Source organism: Symsagittifera roscoffensis, chromosome 9 (genome assembly GCF_963678635.1).
Source record: "Symsagittifera roscoffensis chromosome 9, txSymRosc1.1, whole genome shotgun sequence".
NCBI lineage: Eukaryota > Metazoa > Xenacoelomorpha > Acoela > Convolutidae > Symsagittifera > Symsagittifera roscoffensis.
In genome coordinates, this window is record NC_087070.1 from 9,099,438 (window position 1) to 9,121,637 (window position 22,200).

Sequence of the window (22,200 nt, forward strand, 5' to 3'; positions counted from 1 at the left end):
GGTTCATCTGCTCAAAAAACTACAGCAGAAAAATAACCAATCGCGTTGCTCATCTGCTCATTAAACTAACGACCGTTCTAAACCATAATAGTTTTCACTAAGCAGCAGTGTTAATAGAAGAAGAAAAAAATTAGTCACGTCGATCTTTTGCCCAATAAACTACGGCAAAAAATTTATTCAATCAAGTTTTCATCTGCTCATTAATTTACTACCATACTAAACCATACTAAATTTCATTAAGCAGCAGTGTAAGCAAAAAGAGAAAATTCACTCACCTGGTTCATCTGCTCAAAAAACTACAATCAAAAACAGAACCAATCGCGTTTCTCATCTGCTCATTAAGCTAACGATCTTTTTAATCCATACTAATTTTCACTAAGCAGCAGTGTAAGCAAAAAAAAAGAAAAAAATCAGTCACGTCTTTCATCTGCCCAATAAACTACGGCAAAAAATTAATCAATCAAGGTTTTGATCTGCTCATTAATTTACTACCATACTAAACCATACTAATTTTCCTTAAGCAGCAGTGTAAGCAAAAAGAGAAAACCCAATCACGTGGTTCATCTGCTCAAAAATTTGCGTTCAAAATGTTAACCAATCACGTTGCTCATCTGCTCATTATACAAACGACCGTATTAAATCATACTAATTTTCACTAAGCAGCAGTGTAAGCAAAAAAAGAAAAAAATCAGTCAAGTCATTCATCTACCCGATAAACTACGGCTAAAATTTTAATCAATCAAGGTTTTCATCTGCTCAATAATTTACTACCATATTAAATCATACTAATTTTCATTAAGCAGTAGTGTAAGCAAAAAGGGAAAACCCAATCACGTGGTTCATCTGCTCAAAAAACTGCACAAAAAACTTTAACTAAGTACGTTCCTCATCTGCTCATTATACTAACGACCATATTAAACCATACTAGTTTTCACTAAGCAGCAGTTTAAGCAAAAAGAGAAAAAACCATCACGTGGTCAATCGCTCAATAAACTCTGACCAAAAACTTAACCAATCAAGTTGTTCATCTGCTCATTAAATTACTACCATACTAAACCATACTAAATTTGATTAAGCAGTAGTGTAAGCAAAAACAGAAAACCCAATCACGTGGTTCATCTGCTCAAAAAACTACATCAGAAAAATAACCAATCGCGTTGCTCATATGCTCATTAAACTAACGACCATATAAAACCATACTATTTTTCAATAAGCAGCAGTGTAAGCAAAAAAAGAATAAAAAACAGTCACATCGTTCATTTGTTCAAAAACCTACGGCAGAAAAATTATTCAATTAAGGTTTTCATCTGCTCATTAAATTCACCACCATACTAAACCATACTAAATTTCATTAAGCAGCAGTGTAAGCCAAAAGAGAAACCTCAATCACCTGGTTCATCTGATCAGAAAACAACAATCAAAAACTTAACCACCCACGTTGCTCATCTGCTCTTGAAACTAACGACCGTATTAAACCATACTAATTTTCACTAAGCAGCAGTGTAAGCAAAAAAGAAAAAAAAATCAGTCACGTCGTTCATCTGCCCAATTTGAACGCTCAAAAAACTGCGTTCAAAACTTTAACTAATTACTTTCCTCATCTGCTCATTAAACTAACGACCATATTAAACCATACTAGTTTTCACTAAGCAGCATTTTAAGCAAAAAAAGAAAAAAACATCAAGTGGTCAATCGCTCAATAAACTACGACCAAACACTTAACCAATCCAGTTGTTCATCTGCTCATTAATTTACTACCATACTAAACCATACTAATTTTGGTTAAGCAGTAGTGTAAGCAAAACAGAAAACCCAATCACGTGGTTCATCTGCTCAAACACTGCGTTAGAAATTTTAACCAATCACGTTGCTCATCTGCTCAATAAACTAACGGCCATATAAAAACATACTATTTTTCACTAAGCAGCAGTGTAAGCAAAAAAAAGAAAAAAAAACAGTCACATCGTACATTTGTTCAAAAAACTACGGCAGAAAAATTAATCAATTAAGGTTTTCATCTGCTCATTAAATTCACCACCAAACTAAACCATACTAAATTTCATTAAGCTGCAGTGTAAGCAAAAAGAGAAAACTCAATCACCTGGTTCATCTGCTCAAAAAACTACAATCAAAAATTTAACCACCCACGTTCCTCATCTGCTCATTAAACTAACGACCACATTAAACCATACTAGTTTTCACTAAGCAGCATTTTAAGCAAAAAAAGAAAAAAACATCAAGTGGTCAATCGCTCAATAAGCTACGACCAAAAACTTAACCAATCAAGTTGTTCATCTGCTCATTAATTTACTACCATACTAAACCATACTAAATTTCATTAAGCAGCAGTGTAAGCAAAAACAGAAATCTCAATCACTTGGTTCATCTGCTCAAAAAACTACAACAGAAAAATAACCAATCGCGTTGCTCATATCCTCATTAAATTAACGACCATATAAAACCAAAATATTTTTCACTAAGCAGTAGTGTATGCAAAAAAAAGAAAAAATCAGTCACGTCGTTCATCTGTTCAAAAAACTACGGCAGAAAAATTAATCAATTAAGGTTTTCATCTGCTCATTAAATTCACTACCATACTGAACATACTAAGTTTCATTAAGCAGCAGTGTAAGCAAAAAGAGAAAACTCAATCACCTGGTTCATCTGCTCAAAAAACTGCAATCAAAAACTTAACCACTCGCGTTGCTCATCTGCTCATTAATTTAACGACCGTATTAAACCACACTAATCTTCACTAAGCAGCAGTGTAAGCAAAAAAAGAAAAATTTCAGTCACGTCGTTCATCTGCCCAATGAACTATGGCAAAAAAATTAATCAAACAAGGTTTTTATCTGTTCATCAATTTACTATCGAACTAAATCATACTAATGTTCATTAAGCAGCATGGTAAGCAAAAAGAGAAAACCCAATCAGTGGTTCATCTGCTCATTAATTCACTACCATACTAAACCATACTAATTTTCATTAAGCAGCAATGTAAGCAAAAACAGAAAACTCAATCACGTGGTTCATCTGCTCAAAAAACTACAATCAAAAACTTAACCACTCGCGTTGCTCATCTGCTCATTAATTTAACGACCGTATTAAACCATACTAATTTTCACTAAGCAGCAGTGTAAACAAAAAAAGAATAAAAAATCAGTCACGTCGTTCATCTGCCCAATAAACTACGGCAAAAAAATTAATCAATCAAGGTTTTTATCTGTTCATCAATTTACTATCATACTAAATCATACTAATGTTCATTAAGCAGCAGTGTAAGCAAAAAGAGAAAACCCAATCACGTGATCCATCTGCTCAAAACATTTCGTTCAAAACTTCAACCAATCACGTTGCTCATCTGCTCATTATAGTAACGACCGTATTAAACCATACTAATCTTCACTAAGCAGCAGTGTAAGCAAAAAAAGAAAAATTTCAGTCACGTCGTTCATCTGCCCAATAAACTACGGCAAAAAAATTAATCAATCAAGGTTTTTATCTGTTCATCAATTTACTATCATACTAAATCATACTAATGTTCATTAAGCAGCAGTGTAAGCAAAAAGAGAAAACCCAATCACGTGATCCATCTGCTCAAAACATTTCGTTCAAAACTTCAACCAATCACGTTGCTCATCTGCTCATTAAAGTAACGACCGTATTAAACCATACTAATCTTCACTAAGCAGCAGTGTAAGCAAAAAAAGAAAAATTTCAGTCACGTCGTTCATCTGCCCAATAAACTACGGCAAAAAAATTAATCAATCAAGGTTTTTATCTGTTCATCAATTTACTATCATACTAAATCATACTAATGTTCATTGAGCAGCATTGTAAGCAAAAAGAGAAAACCCAATCACTTGGTTCATCTGCTCATTAAACTCACTACCATACTAAACCATACTAAATTTCATTAAGCAGCAGTGTAAGCAAAAAGAGAAAACTCAATACCTGGTTCATCTGCTCAAAAAACTACAATCAAAAACTTAACCACTCGCGTTGCTCATCTGCATATTAATTTAACGACCGTATTAAACAATACTAATTTTCACTAAGCAGCATAGTAAGCAAAAAAAGAAAAAAATCAGTCACGTCGTTCATCTGCCCAATAAACTACGGCAAAAAAATTAATCAATCAAGGTTTTTATCTGTTCATCAATTTACTATCATACTAAATCATACTAATGTTCATTGAGCAGCAGTGTAAGCAAAAAGAGAAAACCCAATAACGTGGTCCATCTGCTCAAAACATTTCGTTCAAAATTTCAACCAATCACGTTGCTCATCTGCTCATTAAAGTAACAACCGTATTAAACCATACTAATTTTCACTAAGCAGCAGTATAAGCAAAAAAGAAAAAAATCAGTTACGTCGTTCATCTGCCCAAAAAACTACGGCAAAAAATTAATCAATCAAGGTTTTTATCTGTTCATCAATTTACTATCATACTAAATCATACTAATGTTCATTAAGCAGCGGGGTAAGCCAAAAGATAAAACCCAATCACGTGGTTCATCTGCTAAAAAAACTGCGTTCAAAATTTCAAACAATCACGTTGCTCATCTGCTCGTTAAAGTATTGACCGTATTAAACCATACTAATCTTCAATAAGCAGCAGTGTAAGCAAAAAAAAGAAAAAAATCAGTCACGTCGTTCATCTGCCCAATAAATTACGGCAAAAAATTTAATCAATCAAGATTTTTATCAGCTCATCAATTTACTACCATACTAAATCATACTAATGTTCATTAAGCAGCAGTGTAAGCAAAAAAGAGAAAACCCCATCACGTGGTTCATCTGCTCAAAAAACTGCGTTCAAAGTTTTAACCAATCACGTTGCTCATCTGCTCAATAAACTAACGATCATATTAAACCATACTAGATTTCACTAAGCAGCAGTTTAAGCAAAAAGAGAAAAAACCATCACGTGGTCAATCGCTCAATAAACTATGACCAAAAACTTATCCAATCAATTTGTTCATCTGCTCATTAATTTACTACCATTCTATAACATACTAAATTTTATTAAGCATCATTGTAAGCAAAAACAGAAAACTCAATCACGTGTTTCATCTGCTCAAAAAACTACATCAAAAAAAACAACCAGTCGCGTTGCTCATCTGCTCATTAAACTAACGACCATATTAAACCATGCTAATTTTCACTTAGCTGCAGTGTAAGCAAAAAAATCCGTCACGTCGTTCATCTGTTCAATGAACTAAAGCAAAAAAGTTAATCAATCAAGGTTTTCATCTGCTTTTTAATTTACTACCATACTAAATCATACTAATTTTCATTAAGCAGCAGTGTAAGAAAAAACAGAAAACCCAATCACGTGGTTCATCTGCTCAAAAATTTGCGTTCAAAATGTTAACCAATCACGTTGCTCATCTGCTCATTAAACTAACGACCGTATTAAACCATACTAATTTTCACTAAGCAGCAGTGTAAGCAAAAAAGAAAAAAATCAGTCACGTCGTTCATCTGCCGAATAAACTACCGCAAAAAATTAATCAATAAGGGTTTCCTCTGCTCATTAATTTGCTACCATAATAATTCATACTAATTTTCATTAAGCAGCAGTGTAAGCAAAAAGAGAAAACCGAATCACGTGGTTCATCTGCTCAAAAAGTTTGGGTTCAAAATGATAACCAATCACGTTGCTCATCTGCTCATTACACTAACGACCATATTAAACCATGCTAATTTTCACTTAGCAGCAGTGTAAGCAAAAAATTCCGTCACGTCGTTCATCTATTCAATGAACTAAAGCAAAAAAGTTAATCAATCAAGGTTCTCATCTGCTTATTAATTTACTACCATACTAAATCATACTAATTTTCATTAAGCAGCAATGTAAGCAAAAAGAGAAAACCCAATCACGTGGTTCATCTGCTAAAAAAAACTGCGTTCAAAATGTTAACCAATCACGTTGCTCATTTGCTCATTAAGCTAACGACCATTTTAAACCATACTAGTTTTCACTAAGCAGCAGTTTAAGCAAAAAGAGAAAAAACATCACGTGGTCAATCGCTCATTAAACTACGACCAAAAACTTAACCAATCAAGGTTTTCATCTGCTTATTAATTTACTACCTTACTAAATCATACTAATTTTCATTAAGCAGCAATGTAAGCAAAAAGAGAAAACCCAATCACGTGGTTCATCTGCTAAAAAAAACTGCGTTCAAAATGTTAACCAATCACGTTGCTCATTTGCTCATTAAACTAACGACCATTTTAAACCATACTAGTTTTCACTAAGCAGCAGTTTAAGCAAAAAGAGAAAAAACATCACGTGGTCAATCGCTCAATAAACTATGTCCAAAAACTTAACCAATCAACTTTTTCATCTGCTCATTAAATTACTACCATACTAAATCATACTAAATTTCATTACGCATCAGTGTAAGCAAAAACAGATAACTCAATCACGTGTTTCATCTGCTCCAAAAACTACATCAAAAAAATAACCAGTCGCGTTGCTCATCTGCTCATTAAACTAACGACCATATTAAACCATGCTATTTTTCACTTAGCAGCAGTGTAAGCAAAAAAAAAGAAAAAAATCCTTCACGTCGTTCATCTGTTCAATGAACTACAGCAAAAAATTCAATCAATCAAGGTTTTCATCTGCTCATTAATTTACTACCTTAATAAATCATACTAATTTTCGTTAAGCAGCAGTGTAAGCAAAAAGAGAAAACCCAAACACGTGGTTCATCTGCTCAAAAATTTGCGTTCTAAATTTTAACCAATCACGTTGCTCATCTGCTCATTCAAGTAACGACCATATTAAACCATACTAGTTTTGACTAAGAAGCAGTTTAAGCAAAAAGATAAAAAACCATCACGTGGTCAATCGCTCATTAAACTACGAACACAAACTTAAGCAATCAAGTTGTTCATCTGCTCATTAAATTAACGACCATATTAAACCATGCTATTTTTCACTTAGCAGCAGTGTAAGCAAAAAAGAAAAAAATCAGTCACGTCGTTCATCTGCCCAATAAATTACCGCAAAAAAATTAATCAATCAAGGGTTTCCTCTGCTCATTAATTTGCTACCATAATAAACCATACTAATTTTCATTAAGCAGCAGTGTAAGCAAAAAGAGAAAACCCAATCACGTGGTTCATCTGCTAAAAAAACTGCCTTCAAAGTTTTAACCAATCACGTTGCTCATTTGCTCAATAAACTAACGACCATATTAAACCATACTAGTTTTGACTAAGAAGCAGTTTAAGCAAAAAGATAAAAAACCATCACGTGGTCAATCGCTCATTACACTACGAACAAAAACTTAAGCAATCAAGTTGTTCATCTGCTCATTAAATTAACGACGTATTAAACCATACTAATTTTCAGTAAGCAGCAGTGTCAGCAAAAAAAAAGGTTTTCATCTGCTCATTAATTTGCTACCATAATAAACCATACTAATTTTCATTAAGCAGCCTTGTAAGCAAAAAGAGAAAACACAATCACGTGGTTCATCTGCTCAAAAGCTGCCTTCAAAACTTCAACCAATCACGTTGCTCATCTGCTCATTAAACTAACGACCGGTTTAAACCATACTAATTTTCACTAACCAGAAGTGTAAGCAAAAAAAGAAAAAAATCAGTCACGTCCTTCATCTGCCCAATAAACTACGGCAAAAAATTTAATCAATCAAGGTTTTCATCTGCTCATTAGTTTACTACCATACTAAATCATACTAATTTTCATTAAGCAGCAGTGTAAGCAAAAAGAGAAAACTTAATCAAGTTGTTCATCTGCTAAAAAAACTGCGTTCAAGGTTTTAACCAATCACGTTACTCATCTGCTCATTAAACTAACGACCATATTAAACCATACTAGTTTTCACTAAGCAGCAGTTTAAGCAAAAAGAGAAAAAACCATCACGTGGTCAATCGCTCAATAAATTACGAACAAAAACTTAACCAATCAAGGTTTTCATCTGCTCATTAGTTTACTACCATACTAAATCATACTAATTTTCATTAAGCAGCAGTGCAAGCAAAAAGAGAAAATCCAATCACGTGGCTCATCTGCTCAAAAAAACAGCGTTCAAAATATCAACCAATCACGTAGCTCATCTGCTCATTATATTAACAACCATATTAAACCATACTAGTTTTCACTAAGCAGCAGTTTAAGCAAAAAGAAAAAAAAACCATCACGTGGTCAATCGCTCAATAAACTACGAACAAAAACTTAACCAATCAAGGTTTTCATCTGCTCATTAGTTTACTACCATACTAAATCATACTAAATTTCATTAAGCAGCAGTGTAAGCAAAAACAGAAAACTCAATCACGTGGTTCATCTGCTCAAAATACTACATCAAAAAATTAACCAATCGCGTTGCTCATCTGCTCATTAAACTAACGACCGTATTAAACCATACTAATTTTCACTAAGCAGCAGTGTAAGCAAAAAAGAAAAAAATCAGTCACGTCGTTCATCTGCCGAATAAGATACCGCAAAAAATTAATCAATCAAGGGTTTCCTCTGCTCATTAATTTGCTACCATAATAATTCATACTAATTTTCATTAAGCAGCAGTGTAAGCAAAAAGAGAAAACCGAATCACGTGGTTCATCTGCTCAAAAATTTGCGTTCAAAATGATAACCAATCACGTTGCTCATCTGCTCATTACACTAACGACCATATTAAACCATGCTAATTTTCACTTAGCAGCAGTGTAAGCAAAAAATTCCGTCACGTCGTTCATCTGTTCAATGAACTAAAGCAAAAAAGTTAATCAATCAAGGTTTTCATCTGCTTATTAATTTACTACCATACTAAATCATACTAATTTTCATTAAGCAGTAATGTAAGCAAAAAGAGAAAACCCAATCACGTGGTTCATCTGCTAAAAAAACTGCGTTCAAAATGTTAACCAATCACGTGGCTCATTTGCTCATTAAACTAACGACCATTTTAAACCATACTAGTTTTCACTAAGCAGCAGTTTAAGCAAAAAGAGAAAAAACATCACGTGGTCAATCGCTCATTAAACTACGACCAAAAACTTAACCAATAAAGGTTTTCATCTGCTTATTAATTTACCACCATACTAAATCATACTAATTTTCATTAAGCAGCAATGTAAGCAAAAAGAGAAAACCCAATCACGTGGTTCATCTGCTAAAAAAAACTGCGTTCAAAATGTTAACCAATCACGTTGCTCATTTGCTCATTAAACTAACGACCATTTTAAACCATACTAGTTTTCACTAAGCAGCAGTTTAAGCAAAAAGAGAAAAAACATCACGTGGTCAATCGCTCAATAAACTATGTCCAAAAACTTAACCAATCAACTTGTTCATCTGCTCATTAAATTACTACCATACTAAATCATACTAAATTTCATTACGCATCAGTGTAAGCAAAAACAGAAAACTCAATCACGTGTTTCATCTGCTCCAAAAACTACGTCAAAAAAATAACCAGTCGCGTTGCTCATCTGCTCATTAAACTAACGACCATATTAAACCATGCTATTTTTCACTTAGCAGCAGTGTAAGCAAAAAAAGAAAAAAATCCGTCACGTCGTTCATCTGTTCAATGAACTACAGCAAAAAATTCAATCAATCAAGGTTTTCATCTGCTCATTAATTTACTACCTTAATAAATCATACTAATTTTCGTTAAGCAGCAGTGTAAGCAAAAAGAGAAAACCCAAACACGTGGTTCATCTGCTCAAAAATTTGCGTTCTTAATTTTAACCAATCACGTTGCTCATCTGCTCATTCAAGTAACGCCCGTATTAAACCATACTAATTTTCACTAAGCAGCAGTGTAAGCAAAAAAGAAAAAAATCAGTCACGTCGTTCATCTGCCCAATAAACTACCGCAAAAAAATTAATCAATCAAGGGTTTCCTCTGCTCAATAATTTGCTACCATAATAAACCATACTAATTTTCATTAAGCAGCAGTGTAAGCAAAAAGAGAAAACCCAATCACGTGGTTCATCTGCTAAAAAAACTGCCTTCAAAGTTTTAACCAATCACGTTGCTCATTTGCTCATTAAACTAACGACCATATTAAACCATACTAGTTTTGACTAAGAAGCAGTTTAAGCAAAAAGATAAAAAACCATCACGTGGTCAATCGCTCATTAAACTACGAACAAAAACTTAAGCAATCAATTTGTTCATCTGCTCATTAAACTAACGACGTATTAAACCATACTAATTTTCAGTAAGCAGCAGTGTAAGCAAAAAAAGAAAAAAATCCGTCACGTCGTTCATCTGTTCAATGAACTACAGCAAAAAATTCAATCAATCAAGGTTTTCATCTGCTCATTAATTTACTACCTTAATAAATCATACTAATTTTCGTTAAGCAGCAGTGTTAGCAAAAAGAGAAAACCCAAACACGTGGTTCATCTGCTCAAAAATTTGCGTTCTTAATTTTAACCAATCACGTTGCTCATCTGCTCATTCAAGTAACGCCCGTATTAAACCATACTAATTTTCAGTAAGCAGCAGTGTAAGCAAAAAAAGAAAAAAATCCGTCACGTCGTTCATCTGTTCAATGAACTACAGCAAAAAATTCAATCAATCAAGGTTTTCATCTGCTCATTAATTTACTACCTTAATAAACCATACTAATTTTCATTAAGCAGCAGTGTAAGCAAAAAGAGAAAACCCAATCACGTGGTTCATCTGCTAAAAAAACTGCCTTCAAAGTTTTAACCAATCACGTTGCTCATTTGCTCATTAAACTAACGACCATATTAAACCATACTAGTTTTGACTAAGAAGCAGTTTAAGCAAAAAGATAAAAAACCATCACGTGGTCAATCGCTCATTAAACTACGAACAAAAACTTAAGCAATCAATTTGTTCATCTGCTCATTAAACTAACGACGTATTAAACCATACTAATTTTCAGTAAGCAGCAGTGTAAGCAAAAAAAGAAAAAAATCCGTCACGTCGTTCATCTGTTCAATGAACTACAGCAAAAAATTCAATCAATCAAGGTTTTCATCTGCTCATTAATTTACTACCTTAATAAATCATACTAATTTTCGTTAAGCAGCAGTGTAAGCAAAAAGAGAAAACCCAAACACGTGGTTCATCTGCTCAAAAATTTGCGTTCTTAATTTTAACCAATCACGTTGCTCATCTGCTCATTCAAGTAACGCCCGTATTAAACCATACTAATTTTCACTAAGCAGCAGTGTAAGCAAAAAAGAAAAAAATCAGTCACGTCGTTCATCTGCCCAATAAACTACCGCAAAAAAATTAATCAATCAAGGGTTTCCTCTGCTCAATAATTTGCTACCATAATAAACCATACTAATTTTCATTAAGCAGCAGTGTAAGCAAAAAGAGAAAACCCAATCACGTGGTTCATCTGCTAAAAAAACTGCCTTCAAAGTTTTAACCAATCACGTTGCTCATTTGCTCATTAAACTAACGACCATATTAAACCATACTAGTTTTGACTAAGAAGCAGTTTAAGCAAAAAGATAAAAAACCATCACGTGGTCAATCGCTCATTAAACTACGAACAAAAACTTAAGCAATCAATTTGTTCATCTGCTCATTAAACTAACGACGTATTAAACCATACTAATTTTCAGTAAGCAGCAGTGTCAGCAAAAAAAAAAGGTTTTCATCTGCTCATTAATTTGCTACCATAATAAACCATACTAATTTTCATTAAGCAGCCTTGTAAGCAAAAAGAGAAAACACAATCACGTGGTTCATCTGCTCAAAAAACTGCCTTCAAAACTTCAACCAATCACGTTGCTCATCTGCTCATAAAACTAACGACCGGTTTAAACCATACTAATTTTCACTAACCAGAAGTGTAAGCAAAAAAATAAAAAAATCAGTCACGTCGTTCATCTGCCCAATAAACTACGGCAAAAAGCTTAATCAATCAAGGCTTTCATCTGCTCATTAATTTACTACCATACTAAACCATACTAAATTTCATTAAGCAGCAGTGTAAGCAAAAAGAGAAAACTCAATCACCCGGTTCATCTGCACAAAAAACTACAATCAAAAGCTTAACCCATCGCGTTGCTCATCTGATTATTAAACTAACGACCGTATTAAACCATACTAATTTTCACTAAGCAGCAGTGTCAGCAAAAAAAAAGAAAAAAAATTCAGTCACGTCGTTCATCTGCCCAATAAAAAACAACAAAAAAATTAATCAATCAAAATTTTCATCTGCTCATTAATTTACTACCATACTAAATCATACTAATTTTCATTAAGCAGCAGTGTAAGCAAAAAGAGAAAACCCAATCAAGTTGTTCATCTGCTAAAAAAACTGCGTTCAAGGTTTTAACCAATCACGTTACTCATCTGCTCATTAAACTAACGACCATATTAAACCATACTAGTTTTCACTAAGCAGCAGTTTAAGCAAAAAGAGAAAAAACCATCACGTGGTCAATCGCTCAATAAACTACGAACAAAAACTTAACCAATCAAGGTTTTCATCTGCTCATTAGTTTACTACCATACTAAATCATACTAATTTTCATTAAGCAGCAGTGCAAGCAAAAAGAGAAAATCCAATCACGTGGCTCATCTGCTCAAAAAAACAGCGTTCAAAATATCAACCAATCACGTAGCTCATCTGCTCATTATATTAACAACCATATTAAACCATACTAGTTTTCACTAAGCAGCAGTTTAAGCAAAAAGAAAAAAACCATCATGTGGTCAATCGCTCAAAAAACTACGAACAAAAACTTAACCAATCAAGGTTTTCATCTGCTCATTAGCTTACTACCATACTAAATCATACTAAATTTCATTAAGCAGCAGTGTAAGCAAAAACAGAAAACTCAATCACGTGGTTCATCTGCTCAAAATACTACATCAAAAAATTAACCAATCGCGTTGCTCATCTGCTCATTAAACTAACGACCATATTAAATCATAGTACTTTTCACTAAGCAGCGGTGTAAGCAAAAAAAGAAAAAATCAGTCACGTCGTTCAGCTGTTCAAAAAACTACGGCAAAAAATTTAATCAATCAAGGTTTTCATCTGCTCAATATTTTTTTAGCAAACTAAATCATAATAAATTTCATTAAGCAGCAGTGTAAGCAAAAGAGAAAACCCATTCACGTGGTTCATCTGCTCAAAATACTGCGTTCAAAATTTTAACCAATCACGTTGCTCATCTGCTCATTAAACTAACGACCGTAATAAACCATACTAATTTTCACTAAGCAGCAGTGTAAGCAAAAAAAAGTTTTCATCTGCTCATTAATTTACTACCATCCTAAAACATACTAATTTTCGCTAAGCAGCAGTGTAAGCAAAAAAAAAAAGAAAAAAATCAATCATGTCGTTCATCTGCTCATTAAACTACGGCAAAAAATTTAATCAATCAAGGTTTTCATCTGCTCATTAATTTACTACCAAACTAAATCATACTAATTTTCAATCAGCAGCAGTGCAAGCAAAAAGAGAAGACCCAATCACGTGGTTCATCTGCGCAAAAAACAGCGTTCAAAAAATTAACCAATGACGTAGCTCATCTGCTCATTAAACTAACAACCACATTAAACCATACTAGTTTTCACTAAGCAGCAGTTTAATCAAAAATAAAAAAAACCATCACGTTGTCAATCGCTCAATAAACTACGACCAAAAACTTAACCAACCAAGTTGTTCAGCTACTCATTAATTTACTACCATACTAAATCAAACTAAATTTCATTAAACAGCACTGTAGGCAAAAACAGAAAACCCAATCAGGTGGTTCAACTGCTCAAAACAAAACGTCAAAAAAATACCCAATTGCGTTGCTCATCTGCTCATTAAACTAACGACCATATTAAACCATACTACTTTTCACTAAGCAGCAGTGTAAGCAAAAAAAGAAAAAATCAGTCACGTCGTTCATCTGTTCAATAAACTACGGCAAAAAATTTATTCAATCAAGGTTTTCATCTGCCCAATATTTTACTACCATAGTAAACCATAGTAAATTTCATTAAGCAGCAATGTAAGCAAAAAGAGTAAACTCAATCACCTGGTTCAACTGCTCAAAAAACTACAATCAAAAACTTAACCAACCGCGTTGCTCATCTGCTCATTAAGCTAATGACCGTACTAAACCATACTAATTTTCACTAAGCAGCAGTGTAAGCAAAAAAATCAATCAGGTCGTTCATCTGCTCAATAAACTACGGCAAAAACCTAATCAATCAAGGTTTTCATCTGCTCATTAATTTACTACCATACTAAATCATAATAAATTTCATTAAGCAGCAGTGTAAGCAAAAAGAGAAAACCCAATCACGTGGTTCATCTGCTCAAAAAACAGCGTTCAAAATTTTAACCAATCACGTTGCCCATCTGCTCATAAAACTAACGAACGTACTAAACCATACTAATTTTCACATAGCAGCAGTGTAAGCAAAAAAATCAATCAGGTCGTTCACCTGCTCAATAAACTACGGCCAAAAATTTAATCAATCAAGGTTTTCATCTGCTCAATGATTTACTACCATACTGAATCATAATAATTTTCATTAGGCAGCAGTGTAAGCAAAAATAAAAAACCCAATCACGTGGTTCATCTGCTCACAAAACAGCGTTCAAAATATCAACCAAACACGTTGCTCATCTGCTCATTAAACTAACGACCATATTGAACCAAACTAATTTTCACTAAGCAGCAGTGTAAGCAAAAAATCAATCAGGTCGTTCATCTGCTCAATAAACTACGGCAAAAAACTTGATCAATCAAGGTTTTCATCTGCTCATTAATTTACTACCATACTAAATCATAATAATTTTCATTAAGCAGCAGTGTAAGCAAAAAGAGAAAACCCAATCACGTGGTTCATCTGCTCAAAAAACACGTTCAAAATATTAACCAATCACGTTGCTCATCTGCTCATTAAACTAACGACCGTATTAAACCATACTAAATTTCACTAAGCAGCAGTGTAAGCAAAAAAATCAATCAGGTCGTTCATCTGCTCAATAAACTACGGCAAAAAACTTAATCAATCAAGGTTTTCATCTGATCATTAATTTACTACCATACTAAATCATAATAATTTTAACTAAGCAGCAGTTTAAGCAAAAAGAGAAAAAACCATCACCTGGTCACTCGCTCAATAAACTACGACCAAAAAATTAACCAATCAAGCTGATCATCTGCTCATTAATTTACTACCATAGTAAATCATACTAAATTTTATTAAGCAGCAGTGTAAGCAAAAACAGAAAACTTAATCACGTGGTTCATCTGCTCATTACACTAAATCAAAAAAATAACCAATCGCGTTGCTCATCTGCTCATTAAACTAACGGCCAAACTGAACCAAACTAATTTTCACTAAGCAGCAGTGTAAGCAAAAAATCAATCAGGCCGTTCATCTGCTCAAGAAACTACGGCAAAAAACTTAATCAATCAAGGTTTTCATCTGCTCATTAATTTACTACCATACTAAATCATAATAATTTTCACTAAGCAGCAGTTTAAGCAAAAAGAGAAAAAACCATCACGTGGTCACTCGCTCAATAAACTACGACCAAAAAATTAACCAATCAAGCTGATCATCTGCTCATTAATTTACTATCATACTAAATCATAATAATTTTCATTAAGCAGCAGTGTAAGCAAAAAGAGAAAACTCAATCACGTGGTTCATCTGCTCAAAAAACACGTTCAAAATATTAACCAATCACGTTGCTCATCTGCTCAATAAACTAACGACCGTATTAAACCATACTATTTTCACTAAGCAGCAGTGTAAGCAAAAAAATCAATCAGGTCGTTCATCTGCTCAATAAACTACGGCAAAAAACTTAATCAATCAAGGTTTTCATCTGCTCATTAATTTACTACCATACTAAATCATAATAATTTTCACTAAGCAGCAGTTTAAGCAAAAAGAGAAAAAACCATCACGTGGTCACTCGCTCAATAAACTACGACCAAAAAATTAACCAATCAAGCTGATCATCTGCTCATTAATTTACTACCATACTAAATCATACTAAATTTTATTAAGCAGCAGTGTAAGCAAAAACAGAAAACTTAATCACGTGGTTCATCTGCTCATTACAGTAAATCAAAAAAATAACCAATCGCGTTGCTCAACTGCTCATTAAACTAACGGCCATATTGAACCAAACTAATTTTCACTAAGCAGCAGTGTAAGCAAAAAAAGAAAAAAATCAGTCACGTCGTTCATCTGCTCAATAAACTATGGCAAAAAATTTAATCAATCAAGGTTTTCATCTGCTTAATAATTTACTACCATATTGAACCAAACTAATTTTCACTAAGCAGCAGTGTAAGCTAAAAATCAATCAGATCGTTCATCTGCTCAATAAACTACGTCAAAAAACTTATTCAATCAAGGTTTTCATCTGCTCATTAATTTACTACCATACTTAATCATTATAATTTTCATTAAGCAGCAGTGTTAGCAAAAAGAGAAAACCCAATCACGTGGTTCATCTGCTCAAAAAACAGCGTTCAAAATATTAACAAATAACGTTGCTCACCTGCTCATTAAACTAACGACCGTATTAAACCATACTGATTTTCACTAAGCACAATGTAAGCAAAAAAATCAATCAGGTCGTTCATCTGCTCAATAAACCACCTCAAAAAAAATAACCAATCAAGGTTTTCATCTGCTCATTAATTTACTACCATACTGAATCATAATAAAATACATTAAGCAGCAGTGTAAGCAAAAAAAGAAAACCCAATCACGTGGTTCATCTGCTCAAAAACAGCGTTCAAAATATTAACCAATCACGTTGCTCATCTGCTCATTAAACTAACGACCATATTGAACCAAACTAATTTTCACTAAGCAGCAGTGAAGCAAAAAAATCAATCAGGTCGTTCATCTGCTCAATAAACCACCTCAAAAAAATTAACCAATCAAGGTTTTCATCTGCTCATTAATTTACTACCATACTGAATCATAATAAAATACGTTAAGCAGCAGTGTAAGCAAAAAAAGAAAACCCAATCACGTGGTTCATCTGCTCAAAAACAGCGTTCAAAATATTAACCAATCACGTTGCTCATCTGCTCATGAAACTAACGACCGTATTAAACCATACTAATTTTCACTAAGCAGTGGTGTAAGCAAAAAAAAATCAGTCACGTCGTTCATCTGTTCAATCAATCAAATTAATCAATCAAGGTGTTCATCTGCTCCTTAAACTACGACCATAATAAGTCATGCTTATATTCATTTATATTCAGCAGCAGTTTAAGCAAAAAGAGAAAAATCGATTACTTGGTTCATCTGCTCAATAAACAAACTATGACCAAAAACTTAACCAATCAAGTTGTTCATCTGCTCAATATTTTACAACCATACTAATTCATACTAATTTTCATTAAGCGGCAGTGTAATCAAAAAGGGGAAATTCAATCACGTGGCTCATCTTCTCAAAAAACTACGACCAACGTTAACCAATCAAGTTGTTCATCAGCTCATTAATTTACTACCATATTAAATCAAACTAATTTTACTCAAGCAGCAGTGTATGCAAAAAGAGGAAATTCAATCATGTGGCTCATCTGCTCATTAAATTACGACCAAAAACTTATCCAATCAAGTTCTTCATCTGCACATTATTTTACTACTATAATAAATCATAATAATTTTCACTAAGCAGCAGTTTAAGCAAAAAGAGAAAAAACCATCAAGTGGTCACTAGCTCAATAAACTACGACCAAAAACTTAACCAATCAAGTTGATCATCTGCTCATTAGTTTACTACCATACTAAATTTCATCAAGCAGCAGTGTAAGCAAAAACAGAAAATTTAATCACGTGGTTCATTGCTCATTACACTACATCAAAAAAATAACCAATCGCGTTTCTCAATTGCTCATTAAACTAACGGCCATATTGAACCAAACCAATTTTCACTAAGCACCATGTAAGCAAAAAAAAGAAAAAAATCAGTCACGTCGTTCATCTGTTCAATAAACTATGGCAAAAAATTTAATCAATCAAGGTTTTCATCTGGTTCTTAATTTACTACCATAGTAAACCATACTAAATTTCATTAAGCAGCAGTGTAAGCAAAAAGAGTAAACTCAATCATCTGGTTCATCTGCTCAAAAAAACTACAATCAAAAGATTAACCAATCGCGTTGCTCATCTGCTCATTAAACTAACGACCGTATTAAACCCTACTAGTTTTCACTAAGCAGCAGTTTAAGCAAAAAGAGAAAAAACCATCACGTGGTCAATCGCACAATAAACTACGACCAAAAACTTAACCAATCAAAATATTCATCTGCTCATTAATTTACTACCATACTAAATCATACTAAAATTCATTAAGCAGCAGTGTAAGCAAAAACAGAAAACTCAATCACGTGATTCATCTGCTCAAAACATTACATCAACAAAATAACCAATTGCGTTGCTCATCTGCTCATTAAACTAACGGCCATATTGAACCAAACCAATTTTCACTAAGCAGCAGTGTAAGCAAAAAAAAAGAAAAAATTAGTCACGTCGTTCATCTGTTCAATAAACTATGACAAAAAATTTAATCAATCAAGGTTTTCATCTGCTTCATAATTTACTACCATAGTAAACCATACTAAATTTCATTAAGCAGCAGTGTAAGCAAAAAGAGTAAACTCAATCATCACGTGCTTCATCTGCTCAAAAAGCTACGAACAAAAACTTAACCAATCAAGTTGTTCATCTGGTCATTAATTTACTACCATACTAATTCATACTAATTTTCATTAAGCGGCAGTGTAAGCAAAAAGGGGAAATTCAATCATGTGGCTCATCTTCTCAAAAAACTACGATCAAAACCTAACCAATCACGTTGCTCATCTGCTCATTAAACTAACGACCGTATTAAACCATACTAATTTTCACTAAGCAGCGGTGTAAGCAAAAAAAAAATCAGTCACGTCGTTCATCTGTTCAATCAATCAAATTAATCAATCAAGGTGTTCATCTGCTCCTTAAACTACGACCATAATAAGTCATGCTTATATTCATTTATATTCAGCAGCAGTTTAAGCAAAAAGAGAAAAATCGATTACGTGGTTCATCTGCTCAATAAACAATCTATGACCAAAAACTTAACCAATCAAGTTGTTCATCTGCTCAATATTTTACAACCATACTAATTCATACTAATTTTCATTAAGCGGCAGTGTAAGCAAAAAGGGGAAATTCAATCACGTGGCTCATCTTCTCAAAAAACTACGACCAACGTTAACCAATCAAGTTGATCATCAGCTCATTAATTTACTACCATATTAAATCAAACTAATTTTACTCAAGCAGCAGTGTATGCAAAAAGAGGAAATTCAATCATGTGGCTCATCTGCTCATTAAATTACGACCAAAAACTTATCCAATCAAGTTCTTCATCTGCACATTATTTTACTACTATAATAAATCATACTAATTTTTACTAAGCAGCAGTTAAATCAAAAAGAGAAAAATCCATCACGTGCTTCATCTGCTCAAAAAGCTACGAACAAAAACTTAATCAATCAAGTTGTTCATCTGGTCATAAATTTACTACCATACTAATTCATACTAATTTTCATTAAGCGGCAGTGTAAGCAAAAAGGGGAAATTCAATCATGTGGCTCATCTTCTCAAAAAACTACGATCAAAACCTAACCAATCACGTTGCTCATCTGCTCATGAAACTAACGACCGTATTAAACCATACTAATTTTCACTAAGCAGTGGTGTAAGCAAAAAAAAAATCAGTCACGTCGTTCATCTGTTCAATCAATCAAATTAATCAATCAAGGTGTTCATCTGCTCCTTAAACTACGACCATAATAAGTCATGCTTATATTCATTTATATTCAGCAGCAGTTTAAGCAAAAAGAGAAAAATCGATTACGTGGTTCATCTGCTCAATATACAAACTATGACCAAAAACTTAACCAATCAAGTTGTTCATCTGCTCAATATTTTACAACCATACTAATTCATACTAATTTTCATTAAGCGGCAGTGTAATCAAAAAAGGGAAATTCAATCACGTGGCTCATCTTCTCAAAAAACTACGACCAACGTTAACCAATCAAGTTGTTCATCAGCTCATTAATTTACTACCATATTAAATCAAACTAATTTTACTCAAGCAGCAGTGTATGCAAAAAGAGGAAATTCAATCATGTGGCTCATCTGCTCATTAAATTACGACCAAAAACTTATCCAATCAAGTTCTTCATCTGCACATTATTTTACTACTATAATAAATCATACTAATTTTTACTAAGCAGCAGTTAAATCAAAAAGAGAAAAATCCATCACGTGCTTCATCTGCTCAAAAAGCTACGAACAAAAACTTAACCAATCAAGTTGTTCATCTGGTCATTAATTTACTACCATACTAATTCATACTAATTTTCATTAAGCGGCAGTGTAAGCAAAAAGGGGAAATTCAATCATGTGGCTCATCTTCTCAAAAAACTACGATCAAAACCTAACCAATCACGTTGCTCATCTGCTCATGAAACTAACGACAATATTAAACCATACTAATTTTCACTAAGCAGCAGTTTCAGCAGAAAGAGAAAAATCCATCACCTGGTTCATCTGCTCAATAAACTACGACCAAAAACTTAACCAATTAAATTGTTCATCTGCTCTTTAATTTACTACCATACCAAATTATACTGTTTTCCTTAAGCAGCAGTTTAAGCAAAAAGAGAAAAATCCATCACCTGGTTCATCTGCTCAATAAACTACGAACAAAAACTGAACCAATCAAGTTGCTCATCTGCTCCTTAAACTAACGACAATAGTAAACCATACCAGTTTTCACTAAGCAGCAGCTTAAGCAAAATGAGAAAAATCCATCACCTGGTTCAACTGCTCAAAAAACTACGACCAAAAACTTAATCAATCAAGTTGTTAATCTGCTCATTAATTTACTACCTTATTATTTCAAACTAATTTTACTTAAGCAGCAGTGTAGAAAAAAAGAGGGAATTCAATCACGTGGTTCATCTGCTCAATAAACTACGACCAAAAACTTACCCAATCAAGTTGTTCCTCTGCTCATTATTTTATTACCAGACTAAATCATACTAATTTTCACCAAGCAGCAGCTAAAGCAAAAAGAGAAAAAATCATCATGTGGTGCATCTGCTCAATTAACTGCGACCAAAAACTCAACCAATCAAGTTGCTCATCTGCTCATTAAACTAACGACAATAGTAAATCATACTAATTTTCACTAAGCAGCAGTTAAAGCAAAAGGAGAAAAATCCATCACCCGGTTCTTCTGCTCAAAAAACTACGACCAAAAATTTAATCAATCAAGTTGTTAAGCTGCTCATTAATTTACTACCATATTATTTCAAACTAATTTTACTTAAGCAGCAGTGTAGAAAAAAAGAGGGAATTCAATCACGTGGTTCATCTGCTCAATAAACTACGACCAAAAACTTACCCAATCAAGTTGTTCCTCTGCTCATTATTTTATTACCAGACTAAATCATACTAATTTTCACCAAGCAGCAGCTAAAGCAAAAAGAGAAAAAACCATCATGTGGTTCATCTTCTCAATTAACTGCGACCAAAAACTCAACCAATCAAGTTGCTCATCTGCTCATTAAACTAACGACAATAGTAAATCATACTAATTTTCACAAAGCAGCAGTTAAAGAAAAAGAGAAAAATCCATCACGTGGTTCATCTGCTCCATAAGTTACGAACAAAAACTTAACCAATCAAGTTTTTCATCTGCTCAAAAATTTACTACCATACTAATTCATATTAATTTTCATTAAGCGGCAGTGTAAGCAAAAAGAGGAAATTCAATCACGTGGCTCATCTTCTCAAAAAACTACGATCAAAAACCTAACCAATCACGTTGCTCATCTGCCCATTAAACTAACGACAATTTTAAACCATACTAATTTTCACTAAGCAGCAGTTTAAGCAAAAAAAAAGAAAAATCCATCAGCTGTTTCATCTGCTCAATAAACTACGACAAAAAACTTAACCAATCAAATTGGTCATCTGCTTTTTAAGTTACTGCCATACTAAATCATACTACTTTTCCTTAAGCAGCAGTGTAAGCAAAAAGAGGAAATTCAATCGCGTGGTTCTACTGCTCAATAAACTACGACCAAAAACTTAACCAATCAAGTTGTTCATCTGCTCAATATTTTACAACCATACTAATTCATACTAATTTTCATTAAGC

The 22,200-nt window shown here is 33.4% G+C and overlaps 1 protein-coding gene across 1 annotated transcript in view; it reads right to left on the reverse strand.

The window, feature by feature from the left end:
• Nucleotides 1-22,200, reverse strand: part of LOC134854121 (hypoxia up-regulated protein 1-like) — a 506,694-nt gene that overhangs the window by 275,643 nt on the left and 208,851 nt on the right. The gene's annotated exons all lie outside the window — the stretch shown is intronic.